Here is a 23,654-nt window from a genome sequence, read left to right as displayed (position 1 = left end):
AAAAATTTGCTTGTTAAATTTCCAGTTAAATATTTAACAACCTGCTACTTAACTCGACTCGACTTGATTATATATAGTTTAAGTTTGATTGAAATCATCTTAAAAAAGTAAATAAGCCAAACTTGAATGCATTTTATTCATAATTTTTTGTTTTATCGTAGTGGATCAGTATGAGATTATTTATAGCACATCCAATGCACTCTTTAAATGAGGCTTGTTAGCTATTATAGTTAACATTATCATATTTCAGTCCTTTCAACAGGCTTGTTATTACAATAGTGATTTTAACAAATTTCTTCAAGGTTGGCAACATTTGAAGAGCTTTAGAAGGCTCTTTGAATATTGTGTGTGTATAGATAGGTAAAATTAAGAGTAGCATTGGAGTATATAAATAGCAAAAGAAATTCGACAAAATAATTATCTTTTTTTTTATAGTTTAGCTAGTAAAAAATGAAGAGTACTATTGAAGTTTCTCTTACAAATATTCTGAGGATTATATAAATTAGACAATTAATTGCATAAAAAAGTTATTTATTTAAGAAGAAATCACTTATTATTTAGTCAAACCAAGCATACTTTTTATATTTAACTTCTTTTTAGCGAAAGTGATTATTTGAAGATTGCTAAACTAAGGACTTTTAGAAAAAAAAATTTAGGAAAAAATTTAAAATGCATAAATTAATTCATTTTTATTTAAATTCAAACCACATTAAATTTAAAACTAAATTTTTTTTCCCCGCACATATGGCCACTTTGAAAAAAAAAAAAAAGATGTGAAGATTCTATCACTTTTCTTGGACTCTCTTCAGTTGGTTTTGCATTGAAGCCAATTTGAGAAGACATCAAGGGTTTTTGTGTCCGCTCTGTAATGCTTCTGAGTGAATTCAAGAAGAGTTGGCCAAGTGAAGTCTGGATATATCCTTGGATTATCACTATTCACCAATCCATTAGGTGGACTCACCACTTTGCCCATGTTTGGAGACAAAAAGAAGGTTAGAGACTTCCTTGGAACTTGTTTGATTACCACTGCTCTGTGCAAGCAACTATTGTAAATTCCATTTGATAGAGCCTGAAACATTTCCAAACTTTTATGTATTAAAATTCAAGCTTATGCTTATAAACTTCATTAGAAAAAGTTTAATAAGATTCTTAGATATTTTATGTTTTCATATGATTGAAGACATGGTCCTTTGTCCCTAAATTCAAGTTTATCCTCAGCTTTTTGAAACCATCACTGACATTAGACACAAGGTCCTTGTCCCTAAATTTTCTTGTTTGTCTCTCAATGCATCCTCAATTATTGAATTATATTTCGAGATTCTCAAATGATTCAATAGTTAAGAGTACATTGAGACATAAAGACAAAGGGATTAGATGATAAAGAATCCATCGCCATGCCAATCATTCAACAACGTTATAGAGTAAGAAAAATGGTCGCTAAAGTGATTTGGCGATGAGAAAAATACATCGGTCACCAAATATGTTTTTTTCTTGTAGAGGTAATATTGTATTTTCTTGTAGAGAAGAAAATCATATAGAACTATACGACATTTTGCAGTCTTTTCTTTTGAAGACAAAACACTCGTTATTGTAGCCATATTTACAAAAATATTATTGCCACATCATTCTGTATAGATTATATTATGAATACAAATTCTGTTTAACAATAGTTTTTTATGTACGTAAAAATTACCTAATAATTAGATGTCATATAATTAAATGTCATTTTAATGGAGTCACATAACTCTGTTTCTAAATTCTACATATTTGTGTGTTTGTTTATTATTATAATTTTTGAAGACTGGATCATTTTTTCCTAAATATTGGTGTCCCTAATCCCAAAACATCTATAACTATTATATATCTTTCGAGATTTTTGAACCTTCGCATGATCCAATGATTGTAAATGTTTTGGGTGAGAGAAACAAGGATGACAACAGGCAAGCCAAGAGAGTAAACTTCATCCCCGCTTTGCTTTCTCATCAAGGACAAGAAATTGTCATCCTAAATTTAGAGCGAGAGGAAGCTTAGCCCTTTTTGATTTGTTTTCAAACTATTTTTTACTCATAGCATATTCCTTATTCAAAATTTGTTTATGTACTCACCATGAATGTGTCTCCAATGTTGACAACAAAAGCTTGTGAATTGGGAAGAATGGAGTGCCATTGTTGATTAATAAACACTTGAAGCCCACCAACATTGTCTTGATGAAGGATAGTGAGTGAATTTGGATCACGGTGAGGACCAGTTCCAAGAGTCTCATGAGCTTTAAGGCAAGGAGGGTAGTTGTTTAATCTCATTATTGACTCATTTCCTTCAAAGAATTCTCTTAAATGGGTTGGGCCCACTCCTAGGCTCATCCCCAATAGCTCCATGATTCTAAGTGAAAGAGTGTTCATTGCTTCACTATAATCTTGGTATATCCTTCTAAGAAAACACAAAAAACAACAAAAACAAAAACAAAAACAAAAAAACAAGTTTAGCTAAATAATAAATTGAGAGAGGGATAGACATGGCTATGAATAATTAAGAGTATTTTTATTTTTAAATTTTTGGTTGTTATGTTTTGTGTTTTCATTTTTGAGAAAACACAAAAAAATAAAATAATAATAATAAAAACTAAAAATATATTTAACAAATAGTTACATTATATTTTTGACTCTTCATTGTGATGTACCTTTGTTGTACTCTTCATTTTACAACAATAAAAAAAAAAATCTAATAAAAAAATATTTTTGAAAATGGTTTTCATTAAAGTTTTTTGAAGACTCACTTTAAATATCTAATGTTTTTAAGTGGGCAGTTTAAATTCAAAACAAAAATCATCTATAATAATGAAATTAACTCGCTTAAAATAATTTAAAACAATACAACTACAAGATATCTAGTACCTCTCTTGGTATCAATTAATAATATTCTTTTTTAGTAAATTATATTTTGATTTTGTAATTTAATTCTTGTATCAATTTGATCTCAATAAATTCAATTCTGTTGATTTTGCACTTCAAATTTTTACTTTGTATTTTGAGAAATTAGAAAGAAAAAAAATTAAAGAAAAATACGATTCATTAAACAGGAATAAATAATTTCAAATCGGATGTTAACCCCTCAATTACTCTGAGATGTGTCACACTTGATTTCAGTTCAACTTTTAAAGGATTGTAATGAATTAGGGTAGATTGACATAATGTAAAAAATTCAAAAATAAAACTATAGTAATCAAATTAACGCAAAACACAAATTACATGGACTATGGTTCCTTTCTTTGCTAATATATATATATATATATATATATTTAAAAGCTTTTCGAGAAACTTTTCTAACTACTTACTTTTAAAAAATATCAAAAAATAATAAAAATTATTAAAATATGAATAATCTAAAATACTATGAATTACGAAAAGTTATTTTAAAATCCACCCCGAAAGAATTATATACTGTAAATTTAAAGTTGATGAGATGTGGGCCACAATGAAAATGATTATTATTCATAAATATGTTTTTCTAGATATTTTTATGAGTTTATAGCATGGTTGAAAAATACTATCAGACTGATTGGTATTTCTACATTTTTCATTGTTTTGTTTTCAAAAACACAAAAAAATGAAAACAAAGGAAACAAAAACATAACCAAATAGAACAACCTAAGTTTTCCATACCCGAATTGTCTAAAATCTTCACCCATTGTCCTAACCAAGTACTCTTCAACCACGTTTGATGATCCATCATCATCACAACACCTAAAAGAAAGAGTTTCTTTCCATGGAAGCTTGGAAGAGTATCTACCAGTAAAGCTACTAGCATATCCATGATAATCTCCAACTTTTCTCTAAGCTCTCTGTTTCTCTTTCAATGGCATATCAAAAAACAAGTCCATGTTCTTGTGAGCTTCATTGATAAGTTTTTTGCTAACTCCGTGATTTATGACTAAGAAGAAGCCATGTTTCTTGCAAGCCTCATCGACAAGTCTAGTAGCAGTTGAGACGGATAAAGGGTCACCAGAGAGGAAGGCTCCCAAGTCGATAGGCGGAACGATGAGCGGTGGTGGCTCATGGAGGCTAGGTTTTTCGTGGTCCGGCCATATGAATTGTGGAGGTATGTTGAGTTCATGTTTGAGAAGAGATGCGTCAAACACGGGAGGTTTTGGGTGGTTTAGCAGTGGAGATGATGGTCGTGGAGGAGGAGGATGAGGAGGAGGCATTGTATTGGTGTTGTTAAGACTTGAGAGAGATGGTTGTAAAAGAGAGTGAGAACAAAGATATTGATGAAAGGAAAAAAATTACAAGCCCATTTTATAGACTCAATTTTTACACCCAGTGATGTGTCAACAAAAAGATTGGTTGATGATTAGATAATAAATAACAGAGAGAGTTAACTTAAATATGGGACCCACATGGTGTGGGTCCCACACCTATGTGAGGCATTCGGTAGAAATTTTAATAAAATTTTGGGATCTCTAGCATTACTCTTTTAACAAAGTGACACATCATTGAGTCTAAAAAATATATCTGTACTATTATATAAAAATATTATTGGTTAATTTTTAAATCTTCTTAATTATTGTCAATAATATATTAGTATTATTTCCTTTAATTTTGTGATTTTAAAACATGCAAAGATGTAATTACTATTTTAGTTTCAATGGTTATGGTATGAAATTCATATTTATCTCTATACTTCTATCTATACTATTATATAAAAATATTATTGGTTAATTTTTAAATCTTCTTAATTATTGTCAATAATATATTAGTATTATTTCCTTAAATTTTGTGATTTCAAAACATGCAATGATGTAATTACTATTTTAGTTTCAATGTTTATGGTATGAAATTCATATCTATATCTATACTTCTATTTATACTATTCTACAAAAATATTATTGGTTAATTTTTAAATCCTCTTAATCATTATCAATAATATATTACTATTATTTCTTTAAATTTTGTGATTTCAAAACATGCAATGATGTGATTACTATTTTAGTTTCAATGGTTATGGTATGAAATTCATATCTATATCTATACTTCTATTTATACTATTGTAGAAAAATATTATTGGTTAGTTTTTAAATCCTCTTAATTATTGTCAATAATATATTAGTATTATTTCCTTAAATTTTGTGATTTCAAAACATGCAATGATGTGATTACTATTTTAGTTTGAATGGTTATGGTATGAAATTCATATCTATATTTATACTTCTATCTATACTATTATATAAAAATATTATTGGTTAATTTTTAAATCCTCTTAATCATTGTCAATAATAAATTAGTATTATTTCTTTAAATTTTGTGATTTCAAATATGTAATTACTATTTTTAATTTCAATGGTTATGGTATGAAATCTATATCTATATTTATACTTCTATCTATATTATTATATAAAAATATTATTGGTTAATTTTTAAATCCTCTTAATTATTGTCAATAACATATTTGTATTATTTCCTTTAATTTTGTGATTTTAAAACATGCAATGATGTAATTACTATTTTAGTTTCAATGGTTATGATATGAAATTCATTAAAAAAATCTATACATCTATCTATATTATTATATAAAAATATTATTGGTTAATTTTTAAATCCTCTTAATCATTGTCAATAATATATTAGTATTATTTCTTTAAATTTTGTGATTTAAAAAATGCAATGATGAAATTACTATTTTTAATTTCAATAGTTATGGTATGAAATCTATATCTATGTTTATACTTCTATCTATAGTATTATCTAAAAATATTATTGGTTAATTTTTAAATCCTCTTAATTATTGTCAATAATATATTAGTGTTATTTTCTTAAATTTTGTGATTTCAAAACATGCAATGATGTAATTACAATTTTAGTTTCAATGGTTATGGTATGAAATTCATATCCATATCTATACTTCTATTTATACTATTATATAAAAATATTATTGGTTAATTTTTAAATCCTCCTAATTGTTGTCAACAATATATTAGTATTATTTCCTTAAATTTTGTGATTTCAAAACAAGCAATGATGTAATTACTATTTTAGTTCCAATGGTTATGGTATGAAATTCATATTTATATCTATACTTCTATCTATACTATTATATAAAAATATTATTGGTTAATTTTTAAATCCTCTTAATTATTGTCAATAATATATTAGTATTATTTCCTTAAATTTTGTGATTTCAAAGCATGCAATGCTGTAATTACAATTTTAGTTTCAATGGCTATGGCATGAAATTCATATGTATATCTATACTTCTATTTATACTATTATAGAAAAATATTGTTGGTTAATTATGAAATCCGCTTAATCATTGTCAATAAATATTAGTGTTGTTTCTTTAAATTTTGTGATTTCAAAACATGAATGATGTGATTACTATTTTTAGTTTCAATGAAATAAAACTATTGGCACATCAAGCTATATATCTAATTTTAAATTTGTAAAGCTTCCAAAATATAACAATAAAACTGTCTCATGGTATTAATTAAATAGTAATACAATTCTGAATAAAGTACCCTTCCATTCATATGATTCCAATTGTATAATATATGGCACATGTAATTATACATTCATAAATCCTAACCCTAAATCTATAACATGAGTCAGAAGCAAAAAGTATGAAGTAAGAGTTAAACAGATACATGAATGCCTTAATGGTAACAATTTTCCATGTCGTTGCTTGGTTATAACAAAAGTGAGTTTGAAACTCAATACAAGTAAAGCCCTTGGCTTGTACAAAAATAATTACAATAAAACAAAACAAGAAGCTCTCAGCTCTATGTCCTCCAAAGCTATGGTTTTGGCAGAGGCATATCATCAGCACCTGAACGAGGTTTTCCACATAGGGTTAGCCAAAACCCAGTAAAGATATTCTAACACAGTGTATAAATCTTAACAGAGTTATAAGGTGAACGCATATGCAATGCTTATGCCAAAACTTTTTATCTCTTTCAAAAAATCATGTAATGCTAGGTTTATATCACAATTCATGAAATTATTTCATTTTTACAACAGAAAACAGGGCAGTGAATACAACACTAGGAATCTCTAGGACGTGTCTGCAAGTAGGCTACAAGCACTACCAATTGCCATTTTTACTAGTATTAACTGGAAGGCTTTGGCACCTATCTGCGTGAGTTTCTGGACTTTCACCAAGGTATTCGCATTTTTTTCTCAAAACAATATACATTTTCAATGTGTTAAACATGTAACAATGCTCAATATAAATGGATGAGAAATTAGTTTCAATTCACCTAATTCTTATGCAATTTATACAATAATCATAACTATTCTCCAGCGATAGCCTAAAATAGATATCTCTAAACAGATAAATAATTTCCAATAAAGATATACTTTCCAAATTCTTAAGATGGGAGGGATAATGCATATCCAACTCTACGACCATCATCATCATTCCAATTCCATAATTCCCACATCATTTCCATTTCCTCTTTATAAAATTATTCACATTTTAGGGTAAAATCCCATTTTCTTTATAAACCAATTCCAAGGTTAAAGATCTACCATTTTATCACATCTCAACAACATTTACAAACTCACAATCATTTTCAAGGATCCATTTGAAAACCCCTCTTTTGATTTTAAAACCAAACCCTAGATTTTTTTTTTATCAAAATCCCTAAATCCCACGATTTCTTTGAAAAGACATAACTATGTTAAAAACCATACTAAAGTGTAATGCCCCCAAAATTATACAATAAATACAACCCATAAGCTGAAAGATAATAAAAATAATATGCTTTCATTCATCAAAGTTCTTATACAAAAAGATAACACATGCGATATATATTCACAAACTATTTATCCTGAATCCACTACATGTGTTACAATGATAAGAGAACTGAAAACTAAACAGGTAATCATATGCCCTATAGGATTATATCTTTCCAAGTCACTGCTTGGTTACAATAAAATGAGCCTAGCTCAATACAGTTAAAGCCCTTGGTTATACAAAAAAATATACAAAGGAAAGAAGCTCTTGCTCCCAAATGTTCCTCCAAACTATTGTCTTAGCGGAGACATATCACCAACACCTGAAAATGGTTTTTCCCAAATAGAGTGAGCCAAAGCCCATTAGGAATAATCTAACACAATATATGAGATTTAACGAAGATATAAGTGCGATGTACATATATAATGCCTGTGACAAAACATTCACATTTTTGTATGATCATAAAATACTAAGTTCATATCTTATTCTATTTTCCTTCAATTCATTTCAATTCATGAGCCAATTTCATTATCTTTCAACAATCCAACTGAGACTACAACTTAGTGTTTATCTAATCAACACAATTACCACACAAACACTTTAATCTGTCATTTTATGAAAATTTCGTCTGCGGGATCAGCACCCATGTATATGCACGGTTTCGGGACTTTTACCCAGGACACTCCGGGCAACTTAATTTGAATGGAGTTCATCCCCTATCTCCTCCCAAACATAGAGTATATCTCTTTTCTCCTCCGAAACATCATACATATACAATGTATTTAAAATATAGTCATATTCAATGACAACCAACAATAGATTAGTTTTAATTCACCTGATCCCTCATACAATTTCTACAACAATCATGTCTATCCTCCAGTGATAGCCCAATACAGTTATTTCTAAATAGATATTCAATCCCAAGACAGATAATTTATTCAAAATTTCCAAAGGTAAGAGGTAATACATATCTAACTCCGCCATCTATTTCAATATTCGTCCAATTTCATATTTACAACACTAATTTCATTTATTTATACAAAATAAATATTTGAATCATTTTAGGGCAAGTTCCCATTTTCCAAATATCAATCCAAGGCCAAAATCAACTATTTTGTAACCATACCACCTTATGTTTAACCTCATAACCATTTCCACAACATACACTTAGAAACCCCTACTTTGATTTTACAACCTAAACCCTAGGTTTGTCCAAAATACACCCAAAGCCCACCATTGTTATACAATCACCAAATAGTTAAGTTAAAAACCATATGAAAGTGTAGAAAAGCCCTACCTCAAGCTTAGAAGACCAAAGAAACAAAGGAGAAACTTCAAAGATGTCGAAACCAGCTTCTACTTGGATCAAAACGGAGCTTTTGAGATGCTCTACCTTTTTTTCAAACGCACTAGGGTGAAGATCCCAATGGATCTAGGTGAAATAGTAGAGAGAATATGAGTTTTAGAGAGAGAAACTCAAGATCTAGGTTTTTGAAAAGTTTTAAAGAGAGAGAGAGAGAGAGAGAGGAATGACAAAGTGATAAAAAAATGTCATTTTCGCGATTTGTTATACACGTAGTCCGCTCGAGTGTGAAAGTGACGCTCGAGCGCAAGAAGTGACGCTTGAGCTCAGAATGCACACTTTCAGAAGTTTGCAGACGAAGGGCATCACTCGAGCTGAAGATTGGACGCTCGAGCATCCACCCGCTCGTGCGTAGGAAACACCACTCGAGCGTAGAATACACTCTTCTGGTATTTACAACACTGCAAAAATATTGAGAGTTTACGAAGCCCGCTCGAGTGCAAGAATGGCCGCTCGAGCGGAGGAACAAAAATTGTAAAGCTCGCTCGAGCGCAAGAATGGACGCTCGATTGGAGGAGCAAAAATCTAGGCAATAAAGGTTTGGAAAAACAAGCAACCAACCTGTTCAAAACACGCAACTACAATCCAGTAACCAAATTTAGGGGGGATTAAAGGGAAAAATGACAATGAACAACATTTAGAAACTATAAGCCCAAGTGTAGAATGCAACAAGAGTCGAGTCAAAATCGAAATCGCTATAACCTCTCCCCTTTAAGGAATTTCGTCCTTGAAATTTCAAATCAAGTTCAAAATCATTATTAAACCATTCACAACAACAGTAATCTAATAAGTTCAACACCATGACCCACTCTTCGGTCATCTATTTTCATCAACTCGATACACAAGTCCCATATTGAAAGTGCAATTCACAATTTCCCAAAACATTTACAATGTTCAAAATTTACACAACATATACAATGTTTTCAAAAGTGATACAATACACACGATATTCCATATTCTCAAAACATATGCAATGCTTATATTGAAACCATGTTTCCAAAATACCCCATAACATATACAATGTTATTGTGTTTCAAAACATATACAATGCTTTTACATTTCATTAGCATAATCCAAATCTCAATATATAATCAACACTAACAATAAATATAACCCATAAGTGGAAAGATAATAAAAATAATATGCTTTCATTTATCAAAGTTCGTATACAAAAGATAACACATGTGATATACATTCACAAACTGTTTATCCTGAATCCACAGCATTTGTTACAATGATAAAAGAACTAAAAACTAAACAGGTAATCATATGCCCTATAGGCTTACATCTTTTCAAGTCATTGCTTGGTTACAACAAAATGGGCCTAGCTCAATACAATTAAAGCCCTTGGCTATACAAAAGAATACACAAAAGAAAGAAGTTTTTGCTCTCAAATGTCCCTCCAAACTATTGCCTTGGTGGAGGCATATCACCAACACTTGAAAATGGTTTTTCCCAAATAGGGTGAGCCAAAGCCCAATCGGAATAATCTAACACAATATATGAGATTTAACGAAGATATAAGTGTAATGTGCATATACAATGCTTGTGACAAAACATTCACATTTTTGTATAATCATAAAATACAAAGTTCATATCTTATTCCATTTTCCTTCAATTCATTTCAGTTCATGAGTCAATTTCATTATCTTTCAACAACCCAACTAAGACTACAATGTAGTGGTTATCTAATCAACATAATTACCACACAAACACTTCAATCTGCCATTTTATGAAAATTTCGTCCGTAGGATTGGCACCCATGTATGCGTGCGGTTTCAGGACTTTCACCTAGGACATTCCAGTCAACTTAATTTCAATGGAGTCCATCCCCTATCTCCTCCCAAACATGGAGTACATCCATTTTCTCTTCCCAAATATCATACATATACAATGTATTTAAAACATAGTCATATTCAATCACAACCAACAACAGATTAGTTTTAATTCACCTAATGCTCAAAAAATTTCTACAACAATCATGGCTATCCTCCACTGATAGCCCAATACAGTTATTTCTAAACATATATTCAATCCCAAGACAGATAATTTATTCAAAATTTCAAAAGGTGAGAGGTAATACATATCCAACTGCACCATCTATTTCAATATTCGTCCAATTTCATATTTACAACACTAATTTCATTTAATTATACAAAATAAATATTTGAATCATTTTAGGGCAAACTCCCTTTTTCCAAATATCAACCCAAGGCCAAAATCAACTATTTTGTAACCATACCACCTTATATTTAACCTTATAACCATTTCCACAACAAACACTTAGAAACCCCTCTTTTAATTTTATAACCCAAACCTTAGGTTTGTCCAAAATACACCTAAAGCCCACCATTGTTATACAATCACCAAATAGAAAAGTTAAAAACCATATGAAGGTGTAGAAAATCCATACCTCAAGCTTAGAAGACCAAAGCAACAAAGGAGAAACTTCAAAGATGTCGAAACCAACTTCTACTCGGATCAAAACAAAGCTCTTGAGACGCTCTACCTTTTTCTCAAAGGCACTAGGGTGAGGATGCAAATGGATCTAGGTGAAATAGTAAAGAGAAGATGAGTTTTAGAGAGAGAAACTCAAGATCTAGGTTTTTGGAATGTTTTAAAGAGAGAGAGGAATGAAAAACTGATGAAAAATGTCATTTTCACAATCTGTTATACCCGCAGTCCACTCAAACGTGAAAAGGGATGCTCGAGCATCAGACAGATTGTTCCGCTCGAGCGCAGAATGCACACTTTCAGAAGTTTTGCTGACGAAGGGCATCGCTTGTGCTCAAGATTGGACACTCGAGCATAGAATACAATCTTTCAGTATTTGCAAGATTGCAAAAATACTGAGAGTTTGCGAAGCCCACTTGAATGCAAGAATGGCCGCTTGAGCGGAGGAGGAAAAAATTGCAAAGCTCGCTTGAGTGCAAGAATGGACGCTCGAGCGGAGGAGCAAAATTTTGGGCAACAAAGGTTTGAAAAAACAAGCAACCAACCTGTTCCAAACACACAACTACAATCCAGCAACCAAATTTAAGGAGGATTAAAGGGAAAAACAACAATGAACAATATTCTAAAACTATAAGCCCGAGTCCAGAATGCAGCAAGAGTCGGTTCAAAATCGGACTCATTATACTAAAGTGTGGAGAAGTCCTTACCTCAAGTTAGAAGAAAAGCAAAAGCAAGGTTGAAACTTTAATGGAATAAAAAATGGACTTTGCTCTGATCAAATGGAAGCTTTGAGTGAGCTCTACCTTTTTAACAAAGGGACTAAGGTATAGAGATCAATGGATGATAGTGTATTTGAAGGTAGAAGATGAGTTATTGAGAGAGGTTCTAGATTTAAGGTTTTGAAATGTTCTAGAGAGAGAGATATGAAAATATGACTAAAAATGTGGCTGTTACGAATTGATATACATGCAGACCGCTCGAGTGTAGGAATGGTTGCTCGAGCGACCAGACACAAAAGTGAGACTGCTCGAGTGAACAAAGTGACCTGTAGACACCCTATTTTTGACCATTCTCAAGAGTTGGATGTCATCATTTGTGCATATGATGATTGTGATTGTATGTGTTTGTTTTGAGTGCTCGAACTCCTCAGTGGAGTGCCCTGCCTTTGAGCCCTAAAATTTTGTCCGTTTTGTGCCTTGTTTTGGGCCAAAACCCTAGTTTTTCACACTCAAAACTCCAGTTCTTCAAACCTCAACACCCTGGGACCAGCAGGCCACCTTTGGTGCCTTGCCGGCCACCACTGTGCTTTGTCGACCAGTGATGTGGCCTGCCGGCCATCATTGGTGGCCTGCTGGCCACTGATGCCTTTTTGCAGATATTTTCTTGACAGTTGTTCCAACTGTTGACACATTGAGCTTTATCACCATACACGTGTATGGACTGATTTAACTCAGCCAAATACATGTTTTTCTATATATATGGGGTGTCCTCTCCCATTTTTGAAGATTAGAAAATTTGGGACCAAAATATCTCTCTCTCTATATATATGTATATATATATATATATATATATTTCTCTCTCTCTCTCTCTCTCTCTTGCAATTTTGTGCCCACTTGCCTAGTTATATCACTCTTTTGCATACACATCCTTAACCAAAATTGATCACTTTTGAACTGAGGTCTCTTAAGGTCTTGTTGGAGCTCTTGATTGTAGTTTTGACTTGTATTTGTGCCTAAAGTTGTACTTGGCTTCAAGAGGTATAACACTTGTCTTTTAAACTTGTTTTAGTATACTTGTTTCTCTATCTTTTCTCACTGTTTTTGGGCCATTTTTGAGCTGTAAAATTTTTTGTTTTAATGGGCTAAAATTGGTGTTTTAAGCCATTTAAGGTTAGGGGGTGTCTTACCCTTCTTTATTCCTTGCTTCAAAGGCTTTTGCACCTTTGTTTCCCATTTTCAAACCAACCTTTTTTGGGAATTTAACTACTAAATTTCAAAGTATTTTCAGTGGTGAAAAACATATTTTGAAGTCCAAAATTGGAGGGGTTAGCCTCCCTTCCTTGTGTCTTGTTTGCTAGCCTAGTTAACTCCATGTGTTAGCATGATTTTCTAGCTTTTTGTAGCTACATTCCAGCATGTTTTTGCCTTTGTTTCAGACTAGTTTAGCTTTGTTTTGGGCTGTTTGGATCAGTTAAGTCTTGTTTTGCATGGTTGTAGTGTTATGGTCCTCATAAGCTTAGTGTTTTAGGCCATTAGACACCCCTTGTTTGAGTTGATTGCATGTTTTGGTGTTGTTTTGCATTTTATATCAGCACCTAAAGCCCTGCAACCTCCCTTATTTCTTCACTCTTTATTTGTTTTGAAGGTTGTTTCAAACTTAGGATTCCTTTAGCTTGAGATTGGGGTCCATGCTTAATGGTTTAATCCTCATTTGAGGGTTCATTACCAACGGCATGAAACTTCTCTCATGCCTTAAACCACCCCTTGGATGACACTTGTTTCACTTTAGAAAACTCTCACCAATGGACTTAATTGACTAAGTAATGGTTGGTAATTAAAATGAGTAAATAAAAGTGGCAAGTAAAATTGTGCAAGGTAAGCATTTGTTTGCGTTGCATGTGTTCAATTGGACGTTAATTGAACACAAGGAGAATTGGGACATTTCATACTCAAAGTGATGAAATGTGTCAAATTTCCAAGATCTCCATTGCCCTTGATCATGCATGATATGATGGTTGTTGAGTCTTATTTGGGCATTCATTAACTTGTACATCTTGGTTCTTTGGCCATCATGCAATGAAATTTCTTGATTAGTGGTTTTGGAACCAAATGTATCACACATTTGAGATTGTTTTGATGATAAGGAGGGATATACAGCACAAACAACTTGTGAGAATACCCTCTCTTTGTCCTGTTTTCTTTTGGTTGCAGCAAGGAAAGGTGTGTCATTAGTGGCCGGTTGGCCACTGCAACTGGACGGCAGGCCATCAGTGTTGGACGGTAACCACTTAGTGGTGGTCGACCGGCCACAAATGAATTTTGAGCAGTATGCTTGCGAGGCATGACAGAGTTGATCTGGAGAAAAAAATAGCGCGAAGGTTGTGCAAACAGAGGCTTACAAGGGCTGACAGCGGATGTTCTTCAGGGTGGAAACCGAGTATGCATGGGCCTTCCTCGCTTCCCGAGACGAGTTATCTTGTCAATTAGTTTAATTTAATTAACCTATGATAAGCCTATTTTGTAATTTAATTAGGTTGTGTTGTACTCCTTAATTAGTTAGTTGTAGCTAATTAATTTGCGTTGTAATTATTCAATTAGTTAGTTAACTGTACGGGGGTGAAATATCCTCCGCCTTCCGTACCTCTTGAACTCAAGCTTCTCGTAACAACGTCTGACCTGGAAACAAAGAAACGGTGAGCTGCCTGGCGGTGGTGTGCCAGATAAACCCTCTGACGATCAAGTCAGATCACTTGAAGAAGAGCACTATTTTAGAGAGAGAGTTGTTCAGATAGCATACCTCCAACATTCCCCTTCCTCCTTTTTTGTAGGGTGGCCATGCAGCCTTAGGGATTGTGCGCGTACTACCTCTGCTGTCCTTCCCTGGACAGGTGGCAGTGCTCGCCTCCCACCACCTTACGCGTGTAAAGGCCAAAACCTCCAAATAGTACGTGTCAAACTGCCAAACGGTATTGACGCGTGCCAGGAGCGGATTTCCTCTCCATCACGCCATTGGCCCAGGTGGCACACCTGACTGGGATACCACGATCGGCCTATTCCTTGGGAAGAATCACAACCACAATCAACAAGACCGAAGCGTGTTGCCCGCCAAACCGGTCTAAAATCATCTCGGGTTGTGCTCTGCTCGGTCCAGACACGACATTGTAGATCTGAGTGAATAACTAGCCGAATCACAACTCGGCTTGGCATAGGCACGACTTCCAAGCTCTGGTTGACAAATGTAGCTCGGCCCGGCATAACCGGCCGGGGAACCATTTTAGAAGAGGAAATAGCCCGACCCCCGTTAGGTCCGCTATAGCCTTGCGTTACCGTAGCTTGTTCGTACTTGACCGGCGCAAATCTCCCTCTCAATTGCCCCTTAATTCTGTCCGCATTTGCGTGACCGAAATTACATTACAAGGCCGGGCTATACTTTTTGCTCGGTGGTTCACTTTGCTCGGTCTAGAAACTTAAAAGTTGGCAAACAAAGTCAGCTCGTCAACTCACTTCTTGGCGAGTAAAATCAACTTGGCAAGGACCTTCAAAATGAATGAGGAAAGCCAGCTCAGCAACTTGATTCTTGGCGAGAAAGATCAGCTCGGCAACGAACCCCATGGTCGACGAGCACGGTCCACTCGGCAACTTGCTTCTTGGCGAGCAAGATCACCTCGGCAAAAAACTCCCAGGTTGGCGAGCAAGGTCAGCCCGGCGTCTGTCTTCTAGGCGAGCAAGATCAGCTTGGCAACGAACTCCATGGTCGACGAGCACGATCCGCTCAGCGACTTGCTTCTTCGCTAGCAAGATCAGCTCGGCAAGAAACTCCAAGGTCACGAACAAGGTCCGCTCAGTGACTTTCTTCTTGGCGAGCAAGATCAGCTCGGCAAGGAACTCAAAGGTCGGCGAGCAAGATCATCTCGGCGACTTGCTTCTTGGCGAGCAAGATCAGCTCGGCAAGGGACTCAAAGGTCGGCGAGCAAGGTCAGCTCGGCGACTTGCTGCTTGGCGAGCAAGATCAGCTCGGCAAAGAACTCCAAGGTCCCCGAGCAAGGTCCGCTCGGCGACTTTCTCCTTGGCGAGCAAGTTCAACTCAACAAGGAACTCCAAGGTCGCGAGCAAGGTCCGCTCGGTGACTTTCTTCTTGGTGAGCAAGATCAGCTCGACAAGAAAATCCAAAGTCGCGAGCAAGGTCCGCTGGGCAACTTTCTTCTTGGTGAGCAAGATCAGCTCAGCAAGGAACTCAAAGGTCGGCGAGCAAGGTCAGCTCGGTGACTTGCTTCTTGGCAAGCAAGATCAGCTCGGCAAGGAACTCCAAGGTCCCCGAGCAAGGTCCGCTCGGCGACTTTCTCCTCGGCGAGCAAGTTCAACTCGACAAGGAACTCCAAGGTCGCGAGCAAGGTCCACTCGGCGACTTTCTTCTTGGCGAGCAAGATCAGCTCGACAAGAAACTCCAAAGTCGTGAGCAAGGTCCGCTCGGCGACTTTCTTCTTGGCAAGCAAGATCAGCTCGGCAAGGAACTTAAAGGTCGGCAAGCAAGGTCAGCTCGGCGACTTGCTTCTTGGCGAGCAAAATCAGCTCGGCAAGGAACTCCAAAATCCCCGAGCAAGGTCCGCTCGGCAACTTTCTCCTTGGTGAGCAAGTTCAACTCGACAAGGAACTCCAAGGTCACGAGCAAGGTCCGCTCGGCGACTTTCTTCTTGGCGAGCAAGATCAGCTCGGCAAGAAACTCCAAAGTTACGAGCAAGGTCCGCTCGGCGACTTTCTTCTTGGCGAGCAAGATCAGCTCGGCAAGGAACTCAAAGGTCGGCGAGCAAGGTTAGCTCAGCGACTTGCTTCTTGGCGAGCAACATCAACTCGGCAAGGAACTCAAAGGTCGGCAAGCAAGGTCAGCTCGGCGACTTGCTTCTTGGCGAGCAAGATCAGCTCGGCAAGGAACTCCAAGGTCCCCGAGCAAGGTCTGCTCGACGACTTTCTCCTTGGCGAGCAAGTTCAACTCGACAAGGAACTCCAAGGTCGCGAGCAAGGTCCGCTTGGCGACTTTCTTCCTGGCGAGCAAGATCAGCTCGGCAAGAAACTGCAAAGTTACGAGCAAGGTTCGCTCGGCGAATTTCTTCTTGGCGAGCAAGATCAGCTCGGCAAGGAACTCAAAGGTCGGCGAGCAAGGTCAGCTCGGTGACTTGCTTCTTGGCGAGCAAGATCACCTCGGCAAAAAACTCCAAGGTTGGCGAGCAAGGTCAGCCCGGCGACTTTCTTCTAGGCGAGCAAGATCAGCTTGGCAACGAACTCCATGGTCGATGAGCACGATCCGCTCGGCGGCTTGCTTCTTCGCGAGCAAGATCAGCTCGGCAAGAAACTCCAAGGTCGCGAACAAGGTCCGCTCAGCGACTTTCTTCTTGGCGAGCAAGATCAGCTCGGCAAGGAACTCAAAGGTCGGCGAGCAAGATCATCTCGGCGACTTGCTTCTTGGCGAGCAAGATCAGCTCGGCAAGGAACTCCAAGGTCCCCGAGCAAGGTCCGCTCGGCGACTTTCTCATTGGCAAGCAAGTTCAACTCGACAAGGAACTCCAAGGTCGCGAGCAAGGTCCGCTCGGCGACTTTCTTCTTGGCGAGCAAGATTAGCTCAGCAAGAAACTCCAAAGTAGCGAGCTAGGTCCGCTCGGCGACTTTCTTCTTGGCGAGCAAGATCAGCTCGGGAAGGAAGTCAAAGGTCGGCGAGCAAGATTAGCTCGGCAAGGAATTCTAAAGATTAAAACCATTAACAAACCTCTTGTTGAGCAAAATTCATTCGACAAGGAATTCCAGAGTTGATAAAATCATCAACAAACCTCTTGCCGAGCAAAATCCGTCCGGCAAGAATTCCAAAGTTGATCAAAACCATCAACAAATCCCTTGCCGAGCAAAATCCGCCCTGCAAGGAATTTTGATATTTCCGTCAAAATGATTGTTAGTTACCCGTTGGACCGCACTAAATCCGCTTGGCGAGGCAAAAATACAACAATTGTCAAGAAATGGTCTACTCTTTTCATTGTGCCAATGGCAAAAAGGGTTACAAAAATAGAACTAAGAACAAAACTTTAGATTGGCAGATTTTGATGTTCTAAAAATGGATCGGCCATTTACCTTCCGCGAGTTTTATGCCCCTTTTCCTCGGCCTTCTTATAGACGTCTTCCAAAAACCGAACTCCGTATACCTCTCCCATGATGGTTTGCATGGCCATCACCTTGTCTGACTGTGTGAACATTTCACACTACTCTCTTATTCTCTATTACCAGACTTGTCGTCACGGTAGCTACGGCTACATCGTCTTCGACTCGGATGTGCTTATTAATGTGTCGCATGAGCAATTCCATGGTTGACGGTTGATTCATTCTGAGCGAGTCTCTCAGTCGATGTCCAACTGGAAGACCGCACTTATACTGAGTGATTGCAAGGTTGGTCGGGCAATCACGGATCTCATTGAAAGTCTCCCAATACTTAGCGTTATATGCCTTCAACGAACATCCAGACTCCATCTTGACGCCCAGGAGATGGTCGACCTCCTTCGGTGTTCGGGTGTTGGTTTTGAATCTGGTGACGAAGGCTTCCGCTAGTTGCTGCCACCCCTCGATACTCCTCTCTGGAAGCCTTTCGAACGATTTCAGGCCCAGTTCTCCCAAGCTTGCTGGGAATATGAGGCACATCAAGGCGTCATTGCGCCGATGGCCAGCCATTACTTGCCGGTAATGACTCACGTGCATGTACAGATCTGTCTTGCTGTCGTACAAGGTGAACTTAGGTTGGTGAAATCCGGCAGGGAGCGGTGTACTCTCGATTTCTGGAGACAACAGCGTGGCTGTAACTCTCGCCAGCTCTTCGTCCACTAGTGCAGGAGCCATCACCCTGGGTGCTAGCATTACCACTTCTTCGCTACAGCGAACTTGGGTGCCCAACCTCTGCAATACCGGCACTCTCTGAGCCTTTTGACGGTGCGCCCTCTCCTCCAACACATCCCTCAGGTCTCTGGAACAGGTGGAGAAAGAGTATCGCGACGTCAATGAGGGACGCGAGGGGTGGTAGGTGCTGTTGTGAGTGAGGGACCTGCCCTCCCTTGGGTTGGAATCCCAACCCTATAGTTTCTGGTGATGGAGAGAGAGTGAGTCCTTCCCTGGCGGCAACTGCTACAACGAGGGGACGGGGTGCGCTCACTAAGGTTGCCCTCTCGAGCAACACCCTTCCCTTTAATCTGGCGTTTCAGCAGCTCCATCTCTGCCGCCATCTTGCGAATAAGGGCATCTTTGTCCTTGAGTTTGTGCTCCAGGCGCTGCGCATGGGACTCCCCCCGGTGTGGGCGGCCCTCTGGACTCTACGAGCGATCAGTACTCCTCCCGCGTTTGTCTCGCGCACCTCGTGAAGAAGTCTCTAGGCCCGCCATGGCTGGAATATTCGGGGGGCCTTCTCTTAAGCGGACATACTCAGGTGTGACGCCATTGATGATGGACAGTGGGGCTTCGCCGTTGTTGGCCATGGAAATGGTCGAAGAAGCTCAAAGAACAAGGGTTGAGTATCAAAGATTTCCCACAGACGGCGCCAATTGTACGGGGGTGAAATATCCTCCGCCTTCCGTACCTCTTGAACTCAAGCTTCTCGTAACAACGTCTGACCTGGAAACAAAGAAATGGTGAGCTGCCCGGCGGTGGTGTGCCAGATAAACCCTCCGACGATCAAGTCAGATCACTTGAAGAAGAGCACTGTTTTAGAGAGAGAGTTGTTCAGATAGCATACCTCCAACGTTCCCCTTCCTCCTTTTTGGTAGGGTGGCCATACAGCCTTAGGGATTGTGCGCGCACTACCTCTGCTGTCCTTCCCTGGACAGGTGGCAGTGCTCGCCTCCCACCACCTTACGCGTGTAAAGGCCAAAACCTCCAAATAGTACGTGTGAAACTGCCAAACGGTATTGACGCGTGCCAGGAGCGAATTTCCTCTCCATCACGCCATTGGCCCAGGTGGCACACCTGACCGGGATACCACGACCAGCCTATTCCTTGGGAAGAATCACAACCACAATCAACAAGACCGAAGAGTGTTGCCCGCCAAACCGGTCTAAAATCATCTCGCGTTGTGCTCTGCTCGGTCCAGATACGGCATTGTAGATCCGAGAGAACAACTAGCCGAATCACAACTCGGCGTGGCATAGGCACGACTTCCACGCTCCGGTTGACAAATGTAGCTCGGCCCGGCATAACCGGCCGGGGAACCATTTCGGGAGAAGAAATAGCCCGGCCCCCGTTAGGTCCGCTATAGCCTTGCGTTACTGTAGCTCGTCCGTACCTGACCGGCGTAAATCTCCTTCTCATTAACTAATTAGTTCAAGTGTTGTAATAATTAGTTAAATTAGTTTAGCTATTTATTCAGTTTTGTAATAATTAGCTTAATTAGTTTAGTTTAGTTAGCTAGCTAGCTTTTATTCATTCGGACTCTCCTTCGTGAGAGCGTAATGTAATAATGTGTATGTTTTTCAACCCCACGTCTTTCTCCCTTTTATTTATCCACTTTTGATGGTTAAATTAGGAGCATCACGTTTCATTTAGCATACCTTAGCTTGTTTCCATTCGTATTGCATGCACCGAGGCTTGGGGCGTCATTCTAACTGCATTGTCATTTCAATACTTCGATGAATACGTACTCAGACTGCATGTTATTAAAATCAATCCATATGCTATATTAGTGGCTGAGCCTATTAATTGTATATTTCATATGTTACATTAGACATCTTGCATAGTTAGGAATCATGCATATTTTTGTAACTCATATCTTCTTGGCTTGGAGTACTAGGTGAGTTTTTTAATGCTTTAGCATACTTGCATGAGTCTGAGTGATTGCTATATCTGGCATGCTTGCCATGAGGCTAAGTGCTTATTTGCTAAACTGCTTGAATGCCTGTGGATGAAGGGTTGTTGCTTGAATTGGAACGATTCAACAAATGTGCGTTTTAAGCCCACTTTGTTGAGTGGCAAATCAGTTTTAAGCCCACTATAATTGGTGACAAATTCGCAAACTTTAAGCCCACTTGAGGTGGCAAATTCAAACCCTTTTCCCAAAACAAACATGAAATTGAATTGTTCCAACTTGAGCAAACTAGTCTATTCTTGCTTGTGCGCATCACATAGTAAAGCTAGCTTAATAACCGGAACAAGAGCACATAACGTATATAAAAATCATATTATGATTAATAGAGGCCGATTTTTGATTGGGTGAATGGGGGTGCTCAATTCAGGACCTTTTCCTCTCGTACCTAATTCCCGAGCCGAGGTAACCTTAGTAATGATGGACACGTGGCCTTTGGCACGAGTCATGGGTTTCCTAAATTTCTCCAAAAATAAAATATTTAGGTGGTGACTCTATATTTGGAAAAGCAGTCCAATTTTGACATTTTTTATTCTAAAATCGATTTTTCAAAAAAATTGTTGGATTTGGACTCTTTGGTATTTATCGATTTCACTTTGCACTTGTGAGATTAGATTTAGAACCGCGGGGGTCCAAACTGTAGGGCTTTCTTTTAAACTTTCGAAATGGGGCGCGAACATGCTGAGCTACAGTTTCTGGCGACTCTGCTGGGGAGTTTAGAGAATTTGACTCGAACTCATGATATGTTATTTTATCTACACTTATGTGTTTCTCTGCATTTGCATTTGCATTGGTGTGCCTAAGTCATTGTGTTTGCCATCTGCTATTCCTGAATGGTTTGCCGGAGGTTTGCTTAGAAAAGCTTGTCAAAAGGCTGACCTGTTGTGGGCTCTGCCACGATGGGAACATAACCCTTGGATCTGGACTACCGCTGTATTGTTTGATCATTATTTTGTTTCTCGGTGTTAGGTGTGAGAGGTATATTAGGTAGTCTTGCTGAGGTACCCTTTTTGACCAATCGACCTAGTTGCATATCGGAAACCATAGAGACTATTCCAAACTAGGACAGGTTGCTTACCTGAATATAGGATTGTGTGAAACACTTGGCTTGAATTGCTAACCCTAGTTCTTGACGAAACTAGGACAGGGTAACCCTACCCATCATAGGGGTGTTTTGGCTCTTACTTAACTGGTATGTGCTTTTAGAGTGAAACTCTACAGGAATGTATGTATTAGTTGCAAGTTTGGGTATCAATTTTTCGGGGGCAGAAATCAGTGTTGAGTGCAGTTTTGTAGCTTATGATTACAACTGTGTCTTATTTACATCTGAGCTGAGGTGCTGTGCGGTTTCTGATTTTTTCTTTCTTTTGCTTTATTTCTTTTTGCAAGGTAATTTTTTATAATTGCTTCGGACGATTCTGCTACCCCCAAAGCACTGTGGACTCATGTAAGAAGACTTTACAGGTCCGGGGATCTTGTTAGAGGACAACCAGTATTTGCTTCACTTCCACTGGTTACGAGACAGAGGAGGGTTAGGCATAACTCATCAGTCCAGCAGTCACCTTTTATTTCACCTACACCCAGTCAGGCTCAGTCTTCTACTTCCATTCCAGTGAGAGATTATTCGCCAGTTTTGATGGTTCAACATCCCCTGGTTAGCATGGATGGCATGCTTCATCATCTCTAGTAGACCATTGAAACTATGCAGCTAGATGCTGCCAGCCAAGCTGAGGTTGCAACTCATTAAGTAGAAGTGATAAATAGGCTTCAGCAATAGCAACCACAACCGGCAGTAGCTTCTGCATCCCATGCACCTCCAGTAGGTATTCTAGTACCTGGAGTCACTGTCAATGTCCAAGAGAATTTGGGTAACCCTGTAAACTTCATCCCACCACAAACCTCCAAGGCACCAGCATACCAAGCCGAGGCGCTGTTTGAATTCGAGGTTGACCCCACTTCACTAAAGGTCAACAAGCTAGAAATGCTTTTCAAGCGGGCACAGGGTGTGAACTTGATCCCTGATATCGATGATGGATACACAGACTCCGCAGTAACTCTGCCGGACAGATTGAAGATGCCACACATAGACCGGTTTGACAGCTCCGGGGATCCCATGGTCCATTTGCGGTTATTCTCTGATATCTTGCGACTAATGGGTCTTACTAGACTTCAGAAGCTGTCGCTTTTTGGCTGGACCCTGTCGGGTATAGCGGCCATCTAGTATGCAAAGCTGGAAGACTCTGTGAAACGGAGCTGGGAAGAAATGATCGAGGCCTTCATCGCACAATGCTCCTACAATACCTAAATCGAGGTCACAACCCATGATCTTGAGGTGACCCATCAGGAGCCAAAGGAGGGCTTCTCGGATTTTGTGACCCGATGGAGAGCTAAGGCCTCGATAATGACTATCAGGCCATTCAAGAAGGATCAAATCAGAATGGTGGTCTGCAATCTGCAAGGAAGATTATTGTAGTAGATGATAGTCTTTCCATTGTTCACATTCGCTGAGCTCCAT

At 38.2% G+C, this 23,654-nt stretch overlaps 1 pseudogene; it reads right to left on the bottom strand.

The window, feature by feature from the left end:
• Positions 1-805: 805 nt before the first annotated feature.
• Positions 806-19,131, bottom strand: LOC114263551 (gibberellin 20 oxidase 1-D-like; annotated as a pseudogene).
• Positions 19,132-23,654: the final 4,523 nt, after the last annotated feature.

Source organism: Camellia sinensis, chromosome 6, assembly GCF_055761805.1.
Source record: "Camellia sinensis isolate YWXY chromosome 6, ASM5576180v1, whole genome shotgun sequence".
NCBI lineage: Eukaryota > Viridiplantae > Streptophyta > Magnoliopsida > Ericales > Theaceae > Camellia > Camellia sinensis.
The sequence above is the reverse complement of the archived record's forward strand: the minus strand, read 5'-3'. Positions and strand labels throughout refer to the sequence as shown.